The sequence below is a fragment of the Platichthys flesus genome, chromosome 3 (genome assembly GCF_949316205.1).
Source record: "Platichthys flesus chromosome 3, fPlaFle2.1, whole genome shotgun sequence".
NCBI classification, from domain to species: domain Eukaryota; kingdom Metazoa; phylum Chordata; class Actinopteri; order Pleuronectiformes; family Pleuronectidae; genus Platichthys; species Platichthys flesus.
In genome coordinates, this window is record NC_084947.1 from 17,709,794 (window position 1) to 17,729,135 (window position 19,342).

Here is a 19,342-nt window from a genome sequence, read left to right on the forward strand (position 1 = left end):
GCAGCGGTAGCTCGGAGGTCAGAGAAGCTGGCTTGTGACTGAAGTGACGATGGCTGAAATTACCAGACGGGCTGTAAAACTATCGGTGGAGAAAGCAGCAACCACTGCTACAACACCCCTGAGTAAGGTTCCATTCCTCATCTGGACATTTCCAGGTGTCTGTGACTGTGAGAATATGGAACACAGTGCTGAAGAAACAGACCAGTCTTTCAACGTTATATATATATATATGAAAGACCCTGTTGCACTGAATCTGTAACAGGCCGTTTTCAGACATGAACTCAGGATGATGTCCAGACCTTCTTCAGAGTTTGCCTTTTACTCATAATCTGAAAAGCAGGAGATGCTCCGCTCAGACAGTTCCACAACACAGCGGCCTTCAGAGCATCGGGTGATGGGTGGTGCAGAAGTCAGAGGTAGGACGTGATGTATACATTTTTCAGAGATCAAATGTTTTTGTTCACAGCACATGGACACTGGTGTCGGCACAAAAGCTCTCTCAACATCTCGTCAGTGTCTTCTGCGGCACTACTACTACACTACACAAAAATCTGTTCTGTTCCCTGACATAGTACAACCCTCTTAGCTGTGAATGAAACACCCTCTCTTAACTGTTGCTGTTCCCCTTCACCTTCCCGTGACCCTTCTGTCTTACACTCATAATTGTCCTGCTGTATTTAGATATTTTTATTCCCAATGGAAGCTATTCCAGACATGCATCACCCAAGCAGTGGAGGGATATTTTTATGGTGAAGGTTCAGGGGGGTGGGGTGCCGGGAGGTAGAGGGTTAGCTGCTTGGAAAGGCCAGGGATGTTTGATTTAGTGACCAATTTCGATACAAAACTGAAATAGAGAAGCTCTCAAGCTGTGAAGCAAGTTGTATACAGTGGGAGACTGTGAGAAAAAGCCATTGTGACTAGAAAAAGTTTCAAGAGAGAAAATGGAGAAGTAAAAACAAGAACTAAAACACCTTTTTTTTCTTTTCCCCATTTAGGGGCGTGCAAACTGGAGTACAGTTGTCAGCGGTAAAATGGGCCACACTGCATTACTATCAGCCCCCCCCCCCCCCCCCCCCCCCCCCCTCCATGTCATCTTGTCCCTAGCCAGCACAGGAACCATGTCTGACCCAACAACTGTGTGTCTGCCAACTGGAATGCAGACCAGGGTCAGTGGCGGGGGCCTCATGGCCTCCTAGGGACTATTCTGAGAGAAGGAGCTCATCTCTGTTCCAACCCTATACTGGCGTCTTGTGACTGTGGTTAAAAATGGCCCTATGTGCTCACTGGCTCTAAAACACAATCACTCGCTCTCCCTCATCCTCTCTCTTGCTCTCCCACTCACAGAGGGACATCACTGGTGGGCGGGAAATTGGAAACTATAGGGACGTGAAGCCAGAGACTCTTCATGTGTTTCCCTAAGTGTCTATTATTCCATGCTTTTTCGGTGTTTGTCACAGGCACCATCAACTAACAATGACTAAATATTAGGCTAATGATCATTTTGGGGGAAAAGTTCTATGATAATATCTTATCGTATGGACAGCAAATCTTCAGAGGTGTTAAGCCAGTACAGCTTGGTATTAGGTGTATGTACAGCTACATACATGCGGACACACCCACACTTGCGGCGTGTGTTTGAGTCCCAGCAAAGGAGCACATTTTCAGCCTCAGAGACATTACGCTCATACATGTCGCACAGTTAAAACTTACAAATCAACTTTGTGTCCGTCCATATAGTACCAAGTACCAACCAACCCACTGACTATACACTGTAATCACTGTGTATTTAGCGTTATCTTTAGAGGGCTGGCCCTGTGAGTTCTCTTTACGACACTGTAAACTTTAACTGCCTGGGTCTTAGTGCTTTAGCTCCAGTCCAGCCACCCGAGGGAACCAGGGAGCTTACAGAGGGAGCTTATGGGATTGAATGGGAGAAAGCCACTGTTGTCCATCTCAACAGCAGCAGCAACAGCAGCAGCAGTGGCAGCAGGACAGCTCACAGCCAGATATTCTGACACTGCCATGTAGTTGTTAAGGCGACAATTTTATTGGCAGCCAAGCATAACCAGAAATATATACTTGTACGGCCGGGCTGACCAATACGGCAAAAATTCAAAAAAGGAAGAAACATCAGTCGATATTGATAATTGTCAAGCTACATGTCAATTAATTAAGCAGATCTTTGCTCCTGAGTGAAGGGTGTAGTTTAAAAAAAAAAATTATAAGCAGAAAATAACAAACACGTGATAAACCCCAAATATTTACAAATCTGAAGTAGATTAATTGTGTGTTATACATACAAAAGGACAACATGAACAGAAGAAAGAGTTAACTCTTTCTAACCTCCCAACCTATGCGTCAGACATGCTCAAACAACTACTCCCTGTAATCTGGTCAATCTGGATAATAGTGGATGGATAAACCGATGCCCAGTACCATAAAATGATAGCTCCGTGCCTCTTCAGCTCCAGTTGGCTTTTATTTCCAACTCTGCGTGTGATGAAGAGGCTTCTTGCTGTTAAATCATCTATTTCATGAGTTGCTGGCACTCCAAGGAAAAAAGAAGCTCAAGTAGGCTATTAGAGCCTGGCTGTGTTAATGCAGCCACCCATTAAAAAATCCCCATAGAGCTGAGGAAAGTGGACTCATGCACATTATATGTGCACATACCCACAGAATCACACCCTCGGAGAAATATGCATCCAGGCACAAAAACCTGTGCCTATATATTATTACCTTAACTATTACTAAATATGTGGAATCACGGTCACAGCCCACTGCATCCTGGTGTATAATTACAAACAATGCACTACACAAAAATCAATAATTTGTTGAATATTTTTCTTGCACACTAGTGATTCTTATACGTTGGGAGTAAACAAAATCTGAAACAATGATACAGTGCATACACACAGAAGTTGTGCAGCACATACCCATAGAGACACCTGTTGTGACACTCAGATTGCCACAGCCCCAAGATAGACGGCCAACTCTGAGAGGGCTTGCTCATGCGAGTGACCTCCTGGGGCCCGGGACAGAGCTGCCTTCTGGTGCTATACAAACAGGACTTTTATAGGCATGTTTACGAGTGGCTTGTCGTAGTGTTTTGGGACAGGCTAGGCTGAGCCAGGTTGAGCCGAGCTCGGGGAGGGGGCAAGGTTTGATGTCAGGCAGGACAGCACAACCCTGTCTGGGCGTCTGGGTCATATACCATGGCCTCTGCTCTCTCTGGTTTCAGCTCAGGTTGCTGTTTCATGTGCGCTCTCCTGCAGGGGGACACTAACTATCAACATAGCTCCTCTGTGAATGGCATAGGTCATTGCACACATGTGGTTGTAGGGTGTCTCCTTGGTGCACGCAATGGATCATGCAAAGAACCCACCCCACTGTGAAAATGAATCTTGTAACTAAGAGCTAAACACGCTGCAAAAAATGAGAAAACATGGCTATATTGCTTTGGTCGATGCATTGATGTCACAATGGCATCGAGGTTTACATTGGAGGACGGGATGAGCTTTGAGCCAGGGCACAGTTGCTTTCTAAGCCTCAATATTGTGTAGTATTACCACAGCTGTGCTACAGGCCAGATGAGGCCCTGACCTGTGGGCTGAGGAATCATTATGGGCTCATAAAGGGCCCTGCGCCAAACCTCCACTCAGTAAGCCTGGATCCACATGGAGTCAATGCAGCTGATTAATTAGTCTAGCAATCAATGGGCTGTGCCTTCCATCTACTGATTTCCACTAGTATTTTGCCCAGGTACTGCAGCAATTACTTTGCATGTAGAAACGTACGCACGCAAACACCTACGGACACACACACACACACACGGTATGCAAGAAATCATGCATATCTATAGACACACAAATGCACACACAAGTCATCACATGTGTTTCTCCTCTTACCAAACACATATACTTGCCTAAAAAATAATAATGAGACACAAAAACAAAGAAAAACACTTGGAATGGGGGATAAGGGGCGACAAAGGGAAAAAAGCTGTGGGAATAAGTACGAAAGTTCTCACCTTCAAAGCAGTGAGAGCAGGCTGGCTGTCAGTCAGGAGAGGGAGGTGCCATTTGAAGGATCAGTCATCCTTGACAGTGCTGTCATGGAGAGCCTTAATTAGCCAGGATTACTTCCTCACTTAATGAAGCATGCGCTTCTTCGTCTCGGCCCGAATACCACTCTCCCCTTTCCCTATTTTTCCCTCCCTCAGGTTTTCTCCTCCGTCTATCTCCCTCACTCATCCTCTGTGGCTGCTCTGTGTGCTTCTCTCCAGGCAGGCTGCTCAAACCGCTCTTCATATTGGAGACTTCTCGCATCCCCTATCATAGACGCTCTGTCACTTCCACTAACCCAAGAGGGTGTGTTCACTCCCCCTCTACTCGCTTTCTCCCTCATGCACCCTGAATTCCTCCTCAACTGTGGCTAAGACTTTGCCAGATTTTTCCTCCACCGCTGTCTTTGGACAGTCTGACTGGCAGACCAGCACGTAGTCTGACTAACAAACTTATTGAATAATTAATGATGTGGTCTTTTCCACGTCGCGGTGGTGCTGCACCAGGTGATGTCGTCTTTGGTGAAACTTCAGAGGGGTTTCTATTGCCTCTCTCGTCTCATATGCCACTTTGTTAATTTTCAGTTATCAAACACACATGCATTGCAATATGTTGAAATCACATGAAGTATTTAAAGCTGTAGGAGAGCAGAAGAAGATGGAATAGTTGAGTGTGAGGATGGTGTGGGAAGGGAGTTGAAAGTTGTGAAAGAGAGGGCTGACTAATAAAGTGGTGAGAGGATGGGCAGAGTATGAGGAGGGGAGCAGGAGGAGGAGGAGAGAAGTGAAGGCGAGGTACAGGCTCAGAAGAGCAAGGAGAGCAATTTGCCGCCACAGCGCACACAATGTCCCCTCCATGCCTGTGGGCCATGTGAAGACTGCTCCTTCAATTACACTTCACACTGGTCAGGGGGAAAGAGATAGACGAAGAGAGGCAGACAGACAGTGAGGGTAGGAGATGGAGGGAGAGACAAAAACAGATATTGGAAGAGAGATCTCAATGGAGATATAAACAATGAGCTTCCGATAAAACAAGGCTAAAAGAGCAGATCAGACAGGATGTTCCTGGGTCCAAATTTAAAGTAATATACCATGAATATTCAGCAGTTAGTATTGATGAATTAGCCTCGATGAAGATACAGAAATGTTTGCCTGTTCAGTTAACAATTGTCGAGTCAAGAAAATCGATCATTTGTTTTCCTGAATACCGAAAACTACTGACAAATGTGCCTGACAAGGACCTCTAGTGGCCATGCATTTCTGCTTTGATTTGATAGTGAGAGGTTTACAGCTTGTGACACAGGAGACAGCAAGAAGTCAATGTTTTCCTCTGACCACAATCGTAACTAGGTTACAGAGCTTGTGGAAGGCAAATTTAAGGAACCGACAGAGTAGGGCTCGGCAATATGGCAAAACATTATATCAAGATAAAAAATATTCATATCAGTCTACATCCATAATTATCACTATTAATGTCACATTGTCATTTCTTTTAAGTTTAAGGACTGCTTTTTGCTTGTAAGTGAAGGTTGTGGTTTTAAAGTCTTGAAAAGCAACAAAACATTTTACAAGTCTGAGGTAGATCAAGTCTGTGTTGAACCTCCTCACTGTATTTGCATAATGCATCAATACATTTCAATATATTTTGTTATATTGATGAAAATGATATGCACTTCCTTAAAGTCCAATGACATACAAGAAACAGTTTTTAAAATTGTTTTGGAAAAATAGATGCAATTCAGACTCACTTTTATATTTCCTACAATGCAGCATTACTGCGTATTTCCTACCAAATAAACCACCACATCTATCAAACTCTACAGGCCAAAGCGTAACACAGTTTTCGGTGAGCATTTGTTGTCTCATAGCTCAAACCTGGTGACATCATCAGGGGGATTTTCTCAGACTTTAAACCATCTCCATGTGTTTGTCCTTTTAAAACAATATCTAGGGCCCTGATCATATCTAATATTAACGTTCCTGTTAAGTGATCCGTTCACTAAGTAGAAGCTGGAATGTACCAAAGTTTAGAATGCATATGAGATCCAATTACTCAAACCATACGCAGAGGTGATCTGGGATTTATGTGGGAATATTGTTTTAGCAGTGTCAACACAAATGCGTCAAAATTGAAGGACTGACTACTGAGCAGACTGGCCTGCTACAGTTTGGGATTATCTGAAAATAGCATTACACTTCTCAGTGTTTCACATACGCTGATTTATTTGTGGCCACTTATTTTCTCAGCCCCTTCTGGCTGAGAATACCACTGACAATGGACACATCTGTATACTCAGATTGGCTAAAACGTAATTTGGACTTTGGGAACAGAAATTACATTAGTGTTTATTTGCATATAGAGCAGGGAAGTGAGATCTGATCACAAGTGATCACAGGAGACACTAGGAGAGGTAATGTAATGCCAGGTGTGAACTGACATTATGTGTAATCAGCCCACTTGAGATGTGTGTTAGTACCAGGTCTGAGCAGGGTTTGGGATTGTTTTTTCACACAAATGCATCGTTCCCCTCTGTAAAGATGGAAACAGGACCACCCCTGGTCCAACATGCTTCTACTGCATCTCGCATACACAGGAGAGTGAGACATCCAGGCCACATTGGACAGGACAACAGGCACAGAGGGACCGTGAGCAGGCTGCTGTCAGCAAGCCAGATGAAGTGATACAAGGACCACATTGAGGTCGCTAACATGGCTAACAGATATGAAGCCAACAGAGTGGCTGAGTGAGGCTGACAGGAGGGCATGTTCTAATAGAGGCCACAGTCAAGATGGAGGCTGGCTCCCTGTCTTCCACCGCTCCCTCCCTCCTCAACACGTCTCCTCCAAAAAATGCCCACCAGGCATGGGCCAGCTGCTGAAGAAAAGGAGGAGGGATGTAGAGGGCTGGAGGGATTGAGGGATGGAGGTGGAGGTTTGGGAGTGTCGAAGGGGCGGGGGTCTGGGGGGTGTCTGTATCAATCAGTCACAGGCTGACAGCTGACTCCTGTGCCCGCCATGGCCACGGGCAACTGACCAGAACCAGGCCAGAGCTGGCCAGCTGTGTGCGTGCGTGAATGTTTGTCTCTCATACATACACACATTCATACACAAGCACACAAATTTGTATGTTTCATCTTCCACCCAGCACTAGCCATATCCTCGCCATCTCTCTACCTCACCCTGCTCTCCCTGCCTCCCCAACCTGTCCGTGACATCTTACAAGTCAATCAATCAGTTTCAGCGAGCTGGCATGAGAGCACTGCATTCATCCAGAGCACACCCTGCCTGTCATACTTGCTGAAGTATTTTTATTTAAACTGACCTTCAAACCGATCCACTTTTCTGCCTCTGTAGCAGCTCAAGTATGTGTAGCAACATAAGAGAGTGTTCGGCGAGAGAAGAATGGCGGAGGGAAGGCAGAGAGCAACATCTGGTGTCTTTCAGTTCCACCCTCAGCAGCTTTTTACCTGGGCTCCTGGTGTCTGAGAACCTGCTTCTGGTATGCCCTCAAAAGTCATTTCATCTCTATCCATGAGTGTGTGTGTGTGTGTGTGTGTGTGTGTGTGTGTGTGTGTGTGTGTGTGTTCTCTCATGTTGAGATTCTCTTTTGAATGTATGTGGTAAACCAAATGAAGCTGCTTTGGTGGTTTGTTTTTAGTGTGTACTTTTGTTTAATGCAATATATTATATGTATACATACACACACATATATGTATACATATATAGACATACAGTCACATGTTATGCAACAACAGGGATAAACAGTGACAGTTTAATTATCATAACTAGATGTTGTCTGCTGCAATTTGTCAGAACTGTCCACCTTACTCCCACTTCCATCGAGATTCTTGAGTTCCATATGTTTCATTGTTTATTCTTCGCTCTATGGTCTCTCTCTCGGCAAGAGAGAGAGAGAGAGAGAGAGAGAGAGAGAGAGAGAATAGTTGCCCCCTTCCCATCCTCCCCTCAGATCTACTTCAGATTCCGGGGGGGGACCTTGTGTTCCTCAAGTCTGTTATTTGGCCTGATTTTACCCCCCCTCATCCCCATTCTTCAACAAACTCCCCCCGGCCCCTCCCTGTCGCGGCCCCACAAGCCTCCCCACCACCACCACCACCCCCTCCGGCTTCTGACAGTACCTCAGCGGGAGAGCGCAGCACTGATGGATGCCACAGATGGGCCTTTCCCTTGGAGCTCCCAGCCTCTGCGCAGTGTGTGCTCGGCGGGGTCAGAAGCCAGGCCTCCCCATGAAATGCATGTTGTAACAGGAAACAAAAGAAGGGTCCCCCCCCCCCCCCATCCTCACCAACAGACATTGCAACCCCCTTTAGACTCCTATCCCCCCCAAAAAAAGGAGGGAAGCTGAGGAGCTGGTCAGGGAGGAGGGGTGCTGGAGGGTTAAAAGTCGGAGAGGGAGGGTCACGGAGAAAAAGGAGCGGCACTTTAGGATGAAAACAAGAGAAGATGTAAGAGGACCTTTTCAGCTGGGGTGCCGCATGGACAACTTTGCTCTCTCACACGGCGCTTGATTTTTTTTGGGCTCTTTGTTTGGTGTGTAATTGTGTCCCCGCCACTGTGTGGGAGCACAGCTCTCACGCTAATGCACAGAGTGTATTTTTAACTGGCCATCACCAAGTGTGTACATGTGCACTTGTTGTTTGTTGCACTGTGACATACAGTTGTTGTTCTGTTGGAAGTCCGCCCACACTCCATCCAGTCCTCAGCAGTGACATTGCCTGTCAGTTTGCTGAATAGAAACGTTGAGTGACATTGAGAGACAGGCCCTCAATGTGCATCTCCTCCAGTGTGAAGGAAAAAAGCTTTTGATGCTTCGATGTAACTGCTAGCAACACTTCACACTCACTGAGGGAAGCTGCTGGATAGAGCCTCGAAAGGATTATGTAATTGCCCTTTACAATCTGATACTGTGGATTAATAAGATTGATTACTGATGGATACATGTAGATGGATGCACGGATAAATAGTCTTGTATGCACCAGAAGAATCTGAGGGACAGTGAAAACGAATAAGTAATGAGGTAACAGGTAAATACACATACAGCCAATATTTTAATCATAAAAATAGGTGGGGGGGGGCTTGCACTCAAGGTCATAGGTGTATGTGTGTGTGTGTGTGTTTGTGTGTCAGTACATTACGTGTGGCCGTTTGTAGAAACAAAATGGAGAGAATTGGCATTGGAGTCCAATCGCAGTTTGCCTTTCACAGATCCACAACAAAACAGGATGTTCTACACAGATGCGTTCGCAACTCTGTTCTTAACTCCGCTGCGGAGATCACGGGATTTTCTTAACCACACACAGACACAGTTGTCAACTCTTATCACTACAAACTCGCTTGACGAAGCATCATCAACCCCACCCGATTTGCTCGTGGTGAATCCAGCGGGGATCTCCTGCTGTGTTCACACATTGACTTCTCCTGGATTTCTAAAGACATTATACTAGGAGGCTAGACAGAAAAAGTCCACAGAAACTGTGGATCCTTTTACTCTGATAGCGCACGCACACACACGCACACACACGACACGCACACACACACACACACCCCTCTGGAGAACATACAGAGGGACTACGGAGTTCAGTGCATGTCTGAAAGCAGCATAACAGTCATTGTGCGTTGTCAAAGGAGGGAAGCGATTTACTTCATTTGCTTGTGCATTGTCCAGTTGCACATTACACAGATTGATGCGTACATATAGTGCATAAATGGACCTCCCACCCTCTCTCTATCTCTCACTGGGTGGCTGCACTGCGCTTTGTGTGTGTGTGTCTGTGCAGCATTAGGTTGAGCTAAGCTGATCCTAGTTAGATTCCAGCCTGTTGGAGCTGTGAGTCGCACCAGGCAGCATAGCCAGCCTCTGGCTATCCACTAAATTAAAGGCCTAATGCACAATCCTTCGTGCAGGCTGACAAACTAATGAAATGGAGAAGTAGGGGCCCCTGGGAGGATTGGGCGGCAGATGAAGACGGCTCCAATGAGGGATTCAACCCAGGAGCAGCCTCCCCATCGTGTCTTATCCATCCACAGCTTCCTATCACACTCTTACTCTCTTGCTCCTTCTCTCAGTTGTTCTTTATTTTCTCTCTCACATTCTCTTGCATTAAGCGGAGGGTGTCAACTGCATGTCTCAGTGTACGGGTAAGGAGCCATACAGCTCTGCAGTGGGCAGCGTGTATGTTTGTGTGTGGACAGCACTGTGTCTGATCATCCAGGGAGATGGGTAGGTGGGGCCGATTTTTTTGGCAGGGGCCTGTTTTTTTTTTGCTACCAAACATGACGGTGTGCCCACAGAGGCCTGAACAGACTTAACCCACTAACCTTGAAAGAGGTGCATCGTCTATAAATAACTTCCACCAATTAAAGCTGTTTTTCTGAGTCCTCCCCACTGAGCCTGGCACCTCGGAGTCCCCGACGACTCATCTCTAGAGCAGCGCAGCACAGGAGCCACCACCCTGCTAATTAGAGTTGCTATCATTCACCTGCCCCTGTCTTGCTGCTTGGCCCTGCTGTCTCTCTCGCTCACAGACACACAGACACACACACACACACAGCTATTATACATGCACATGACATATAAATGCAAAATACCTGTGTTCACTCACAAAAAAACACGGCTATAACACAATATCTGAGGCAGAGGATTAGCCCTGAGGAGATGACTCAGTACTTTGCCCACTTGTTCGACATGGCTGCTTTATCAAAACTGCCAACAACATGCGACACGGAGAAATTTAACATTAAAAGAGGATGCGTCACAGGCCTCCAGTGCTTTTGGCAAGTGAGGAAAGGCAAATGGAGGCAAGAGAGAGAGAGAAAGAGAGAGCGCTACAGAGGGAAAGGGCTGCATTACGCTTTAATTGCCATCGCTATTAATTAGAAGTCTTGGAAATCTGTTGCGGGTTGGGTCTTTTCTCCCCCCCTTCCCTCCGGTTTGTCGTCCTTATGAAGCTATCTATTAACATCTTAATTGCCGCCTGGTCGGCCGTGTTGTGCTGTGGCAGCCGCGCCGAGTATAACAGCCTCCCTGACATCCAATCCTGGAGGCTGGCTGACTTCTTTGCTAGACGACTGGCTGACTGGAGGAACCTTTTGGCCGCATCATTAATGCAAACAACAAACTATCTAATCTGCAGGCCTGCACAGTGCAATGACTGTCTATGAGCAGAATGAGTGAATATTTGAGACAGAGAAATGTACTGAATAGTGTCTACCAGGAGGTAAAAAGGGACTCTCGTTTATCCCTCCACTCATGTGTTTGTCATTGTCACGGGTGTGAAATTGGTCAGTCAGATGCTGATGATGAAGTGGCTGAAATGTAATGAATTCTATCTAGCCCATAAGTGGTTGACCTAGGGTTGATCAGAGGTTAACACCACTTCACCCCTAAGACAGGTCCCATTAGCAATTATATTGTGCATTAACAATCACCGTTTGTGTGTGGGTTAATCTTACAGTTTGTGAATCGCCTCACATGTGTGTGTTGGAGTGTCCTTTTTCGGGTGTGCTATCAGTGCATAACTTTTGCACAAATATGATACCGGCTTCATGATTGAGCCTAAGCATGAAGAATGGTTTGTGTGTCACTGACACCCACAGACAGACCCCAGCCGGGGACTGTCAGTCAAACCCTATCTGTCTATCATCTGTCTCTCACCAGCCTGCAGTCGGATGTGTTGTGCTAAATGGCATTTTTACACATTAATGCATTTGATTACACTGAGGGATGGACGGAAGGCTCTGGCAGCTTCACACGATGCTCTACCCCCCCCATACTCACCAACACCATGCACCACGCCCATTAACACACACATTTGCTAATAAGCCTTGCTTTGACATTTGAAGTAACATTATTAAAGGGCTTATTTGGAGCACAGAAGCCCCAGGCAGGAGGTTCCTTTCATCAGGTAGGCCAGGGCAGCTTGAGACTGGAGGGTCAGGTAGAGTAGGGGGCTTAAGGAGGGAGGTGGGGGGTGGGCTTGGTGTCACCAGAGCCCCTGGGTTTGACATTCACAGCACAACAAACAGCAGAGCTGGATGCTGGGTTGAATTTCCATCTATGTACGCATGACAAAGACCCTCCCTGCACACAGCCACCCACAATCCCACATATGACCTTTCCAGAATACTGGGGTCAACTTCAAGTTTTTGTTGTTGTTGTTGCTGCTGCTGCTTTGGCATCGACTCAAAAGAATAGACGACAATATTGCAACTTTAAACTTTTGAGGTCGTTGTCCTCTCAGTAGATCTCTTGCCTTTTGGCTCCACGCTGGAAAAAACTGAGAGTTGGAGAAGTGGGCAGGCTGTCTGGGTCAGTGCTGAGCTGCACACTTATAGAACCAGTTCCAAATAGTGGCAACATGTTGGGTTGTGGGGATCAGGATCAAGGTAATCACCTCGCTATGGCTCCCTATCTTTCCCTGGTCTTAAATTATTGGTATGTTACATGTGTGTGTGTGTGTGTGTGTGTGTGTGTGTGTGTGTGTGTGTGTGTGTGTGTGTGTGTGTGTGTGTGTAAAAATCATTCAGGCAGGAAAGTAAGTGTGTACATATTGTGTTGCTGCTGCATTTTGTGTATCCAAATGTGACTGTCTGAGTGTGTTTTCATGTGCCAGTGCATGAAGTGTGTGTGTGTGTGTGTGTGTGTGTGTGTGTGTGTGTGTGTGTGTGTGTGTGTGTGTGTGTGTGTGTGTGTGTGTGTGTGTGTGTGTGTGTGTGTGTGCATGTATGTATACAGGTTAGATGGGGCTCACAGGGTCAGGAGATGCTGCAGGGCTCTGCTGACGGCTGCAGGAAACCAATCAACCTTGTCTGTGTATTCCCCGACCCGTCGTTTTCTTAATGACCCGCCCTGACAGGCCTGCTGCAGCCCTGGCCAAACCTCCCTGCAACGCTCAATGGATGACCGGCCCCCATCAGCAACATGCTAATGACCCAAAGAGAGGGAGGAGGGAGGGTTGTATGGAAGTGAGAGGAGAGGAGAAGCACCCTGTATATACACTATATTATCATAAGCGGACCCGTCGTAATTCTGCCTACGCTTGCTTACAATGAAATGAACTAGCTTGCATATTGCCAGTAGTGTGATTTGAGATCACATGCCAAAGTTCTGGAATCAGAGGCGTGACACGTAGTGCCACGGCTTCAGTGTGTTTCCCGCTGTTCTGGTTCTAGTTCTGATGTTCAGATCATCCCAGCAGACATTAATTCTTATCTTTTATACAGAGCGTCACACTCTAACCCTGTAAATGGAGCTGTCAAATGATTTTCATTGTTTGTTCCACTGGTTCGAAAGTTAGGGTTTGGATAACATGGCTTCATGGTGTCTTAATTATCTTCTTCTCAGAAAGCGCCATCTCCATCCTGTGTATTCATCTATGTCTTTTAGGATCTGGGTGTGCGGTGAAGAGAGGATCAAACATCATGTCAATATTTATAAGTAGTAGTAGATAAGAAAGTAGAAACAAGATGAACTTGACTTCTTGTAACAAATTGAATTTCAACGAGGTCAGGATGCTTCTATCACTGGTGAAGGAAACACTGAGGTGGGTCTACCTATCACAGCATTTCACTGTGGAGAAACAAAGGTCAATCATCTAAGCCCATAATTACTGCTTTTATTTACAGCCGCTGCTACTATAGCACATGCTTAAAGGTATCGACTGTGAGTTTTAATTAATGTCTCTCCTTGAAGTTGCCAATTTAGAAAACCACCATCTCTATGTCACTTGTTTTGATCTGCCCGTCTACAAATAGCACAAAGAGAAAACATGATGAAGGTGAACTCCAGCTGAGTGAGGATGCAAGTGTAGCAGAGCCCAGAGTGCTAGTGACTTTGTAACATCAAGACCTTCAGTATAACGGTACCAACCAAATCCAATGCTTTTTATAGTTTGGACAAGTTATATGCTTTTAAAAATATAAATATACACAACGTTCATTGGAATATTTGTTTGCGTTTAGTGTCTGCTCTCTAGGTCTGAATTCCTGCCTATTCTAATTAGGTTTATACCCGGACAGGGCTCAAGAGCTCAAGAGCCCTGTCCTGGTACCAAATGGTCCTGGCGACCATTTGAATCGCTCATATGACCAAAAATCTGTGAAGCGCGACTAAACATTTAGCTGGTGTGGCTCTGTATTTGAACGAATCGTGTTGCCTCCTCATCCCATCCTCTCTTCTGAGTTTACACTCACACTCAGAACAGATGCAGCAGTCGGTTTGTACCATGTAAGAGTCTCTGTCTGAGTGCCCCCCCCCCCCAACACTGTTTAACAATAAACACTAACGATTGTCACAAGTTATCAGGACCTGAACAGCACTGAAGTTTACTTTGTGTTTGTTTGATTCGCTCCACGAAACGTATAATGGATTTAAACTCATGGAAGAGAAGTCTATCTTTTTGCACACACTCTCTACTACACACAAGACAAGATGCACACAGCCAGGAAATCAGCGTTAAAGTGACCAGAACGATCCGGATTAATGATGCGACAACATCAATTAATAACTAAATAAATGTGATTGTAAGTGTGAAGAGCAACAGAGACGAGCAAACTTCACAAAACGTCAACACAATCCTAAAGCAAACGCTGGAATACCAACCTAATAAAATTCGAATAAAAAATAACCATCCTGTTTACTGTTTATGTTGTGTGAATAGTAAATTCACACGTTGTTGCTGCATTGCTATCTTAAAGCAGTAGAAAGGGATGCACGACTGACCAACAAAAATCGATTGGCCTTTGTTTTCAAGTGCAATTAGAAAACAATATGCTATTATGACAGGTTCATATTATCCGTACAGACAAGCACCACAACCAATTGCCAAGTTATGACGTACTTTGGTTTAGCAACTTTAAAATCAACTTTTTTCCCCCTTGACAAATAGCCGACTGTGGTCAGGTTATTATGTCTCAATGCTTTTATTTTCCTCAGTTTTATCTTTTGTCTTATGAAGCCGTCCTTTGTTGATTTTTTGATAATAGACAAAACCTAACATTTTCCTTCGTAGTGCACAATACCAACCCATTTATATTGCTGCCACCTTGAAGCATCTCATAGAGTTTGTTTGCTATTTCTGCCCCTTACTTACACAACTTAGATTTGCAATTAAACTAAAACCAGTCTGTGCTTGATCAGACATGGAGACATCCCTCCATCCTTTCCCATGTCAGGACATCTATCCAGCCAGCCAACCTCACTGCTCTCCACTTCCCACACCTGTTCTGGGCTGTCTGGTCATTGAAGTCATTGACCTGAAATCTGATAGCAGTCAATGAGCCGGCTAAAATCGGAATCCACCGCTGCAAGCACACACACACACTTAATAATACTGTTTACGTTAACAGCATTAACACAGAGGAGGAGAGAGGGCGGCTGGAGGGAGAGAGCGAGGGAAGTAGAGAAAGCATGACTGAGGATGAAAGAAAATAAAAAAAATCTTATCTATCACTGAACATGTAGATTTTTTTTCCTGTTGTACGAGACACAGACACAGCTGCGTATGCAATTCATCATCTTTTATTTAGAAGATGTAGGGAGAGACATAAAGCCAAGTAAGATGAAATGCGTCTCTGGAATAAATTGTGACTATTCCATGTTTTCTCTCAGTGATAGAACTGTATTTCATTCCGTGTCATTATGATGTTGCCAGAATCCCCTGGCAGGCACAGGGAGGTTTGGGACTTTTAAGCCGTTTGTTTCATCTCAGGTATTAACCCCAATTTTATACCTACGCAGTGAGATAATCATGGTTTCAAGCTGTTAGTGTTTTCTTCACTCACCAAATCTACACACTTTTAATCCCTGGAAACTAATTAAGATTTATATAATTATCATTTTCGCCAGTTTAGTTAAGTCAGTGCGTGTGTGCCTGAGTTGTGTGTGTGAGAAAATCAAGGGAGAGGAAAAAAGAAGGACGCTGCATAAGAAGAAACTGGGGGAAGGCATGTGGAAACCCAGCATCTTTAGGAGGAAAGTGAATGGAGGTAGAGCGTTAGACAAGGCTTCCTTTATGTGTTTTGGGAAGGCATCATGCTGCTGCAGTGCTTTGGGTGGGCACTGACTGACCACCCCCCTGACACCCTTACCACACAAACACACTCACAAGTTCACGCTATCCTTATTAGACTTTGCATTGACTTCCATTCATTGTGAACAGCCAAACCACAACCTCATCCCGAACCTTAACCATGACCAATTCATGCCCAACCCGAACTTTAACCCAACCACAATTCAAATCTTACCTCTAACTTAGACCACGACCTCAGAATTTAAATTTAGCCTAATTTGGTCATCATGAGGTCTCCTGGTCCTGATAAGGTCAGTGTTTATACTTGAAAAATAAGTACTCACATGAATACCTCTATCTCTGTGAGGACATTCATTGACATAATCCAGTCACTAGCTCCCTACCCTTTACCTTAGCCATCCCAACTAAATGCCAAACCTCAACCCTTGCTCTCACCCACACATTAACCAAATTCCATAACCGTAACCCTAAAACCAAGTCTTAACCCTTAAACAGCCGTTTGAAATTTGTAAGGAATGGCCCAAATATCCTTGCTTTCCCCAAAAAACATGTCTCCAACTCACATAACTCAAACTGGTTCTCATAAAGATACAAGAACAACTACACTCACACACACACACACCGCTGTCAGACTCTGGAAATACCTCACATTCCTTCCACTTCACTGACTGCTTTACGGCCAAGGAGAGATAACAAAGGAATGGGCAGCCATTGAATACAAGCCCGCAGAGTGGACTGACAAACCTCATTTTTTTTCGACAGAAACCATGGACAGCACACCGTATCTCGCCAATCCCACACAGTGATGGAGTGTACTGTACCGAGGTAGGGTGTACTGCACATCGGAATAAGCCAACAGCCTGGCTCACCTGTTAATCCTATTGAATTGAAACCTCATCCCACTCTGAGCAGCATGTTGGCTCATCCTCGTACCTGGGCTGGACTCATACCCGGCCTGACTCCAGTCCTACCACTCTCCCCTGGGATTAGGTTTTCTCTTTCTCTTGGGCTCAAGTTGCCAGCTCAGGTATACTGAATTCCCTGGGTCTCACTCCTCCTGTTTCACCTCCTGTAACTAGCCTCCTTTACTTTTGCCATGCTCTGGTCATCTATACTATTCACCCCATGAGTCTTCATCAGGATGACAAAGAGGGATGGCAAACACATGCGGTGCTATTCATCCACTTGTATGTTTTGGTCCACTGATGCACAATCAAGATCAAATAGATGATATTGCTTGCACAGGAGACAGCAGATTGATTTCCAGGGCTGGTTCGTTATAGTGTAAGGGGAGAGCTTCACAGTCGGGTGATGTTCCGGCTGAAGTCTCTCCAAACCTCTGCTGTACGTTGGCCAGAAAGCAGGACTGACAGTGGACGAGCACATCGCTCGGAGGTGTGCTTCCCTACGAAACTGGCAGGTGGAAATTCACCTGGATTCAACCCTCCCGACCCAGCTCGAGCTGTCTCTCATCCTCACTTCACTTTCTTACCCCTACTTGACATGTGCAGCCTACCTGGTCACCAATGAAACAGAACCAGAAAGCACTGTCTATTTATATCTTTAACACAGATTATACTGGGATCAGTTTTCCTCCATCCGTCAAATCAATCCATCCAAGACACTTTCTAGTGTGTATTGTAAACTCCTGCAGGATCAGCTGCCCTATCAAGTCTGTAACCGCCAGTGCAACATGTAACCTTTACCTAGGTGGAGAATCTAAGCTGCTGATCCTGGGTTTAGTATCAAAGGTATCAATATCTCAGATTTTCTCAAATGTCTTAGAGAGCTCAGAGCTGTGTTTGGTTCCAGGTTTAGTTGAGCCTCCGGATTCACTAAGTTTGGTAAATAGAGACCACACAACCACAAAAAATACTAGAAACATATATTTTTTTAAAGGTTTGCTGTTCCGTATTACTTCTCTGGAACACAGGTTTTACTTAACAAGTTAGCTCCATTTGACTCAAATCTACAATGTAAAATATGCCATGGAAATAAAATTAGAATGCAGAAGTATGTACAATTAAATATAAATCATAATCAATTTGTGTGTATATATATATATATATATATAAGATAATAGATCAAGATTAAATAAAGAAACCACATAAATTTCCCATACAAACACTTCATCCACCCATCCATTAACTACACCACTTATCCTATAAGAGTCGCAGGGAGGGTGAAGCTAATCCCAGCTGGCACTGGAGGAGAGGCAGAGTGAACTCAGGACAGATCGCCAACCCATCCAGGGTTTCTGTCAGTATCAACAAGGTTCAGACTTTCTGAGACCTTTTAAAGAGTTAATATAAGAAATTCAAGACCTTTGTCCAGATTATTTGCACTTCCCCATTATTAAAGAAAGAGTGAAGTAGACGCTCGGTCTCCACTGTCTTTCCCACAGCCAAGCCAAGTGTGCTCCAATAAAGTCTGAAGTGTACTCCAATAAATTCTGACCTTGGTGTCAGTTAATGGTTCCATATTGGCCTAGTTGATAGTTTCAGTAAAGCATGCCAATATCTGTTATCTCCGAGAAAGAGAACAAACACAGAACAATAACAAACCATGCTGCCAAAGCATTTCTCTTGAAAAAACAAAATGTAAGTGTGACGGAAGTATCCTTAAATGAACATTGACACGTTTAAACCAATATCTATAGACCAACCAAATATCTGATATTTTAATGTATTTAAGTCTTTTTATGGTCAAAACTTCAGATTATAGATTTCTAGACCTATCGGAAACCCTCCCATCACAGGCCCAACATACTCTGCGAAAACAATTCCTTTATCAGTCCTCTCAGTCCTATCTTTCTTTTCACATTCCCTGAAGTTAACAGACTCAGGAAAAAGAAGTGTAAATAATATTGAATTCTCCTCAGTGAAGTGTCCTTTCATTTGTTTCCTACCTGTCCTTTGGACTGCATGGAGCATCCAGATGTGTCCGTGTCCAGACAAGATCCTCAAGCTCTGTGTTGAATCATACAGTTATTTGAATTTTCAGGGTCACTGTTTATCATTATAGACTTTAACCCTCGTGATAACTTCTATGAACTACATTGTTCCATACTCCCTGGTGTGAATAAACCTCATTTTAACACCTGGATCAACACACCTTTATTATTTCTTACAGTATACACAAAATTATTATTGTTATTATAAACTATCAAATCCAGGTTTACTAGATCTACAGCTGCAGGATATAGCTTAGCTTAGCTTCTTAGGCCGCAATT

General features: G+C 44.7%; 1 long non-coding RNA gene across 1 annotated transcript in view; it reads right to left on the reverse strand.

Annotated features, from left to right (window-relative positions):
• LOC133934394 (uncharacterized) overlaps window positions 1-19,106 on the reverse strand; it is a 68,369-nt gene extending 49,263 nt beyond the window's left edge. Inside the window, exon 1 of the long non-coding RNA XR_009912581.1 lies at window positions 19,019-19,106. This is a non-coding gene — a long non-coding RNA (uncharacterized LOC133934394). The remainder of the gene's footprint in view (window positions 1-19,018) is intronic.
• Window positions 19,107-19,342: the final 236 nt, after the last annotated feature.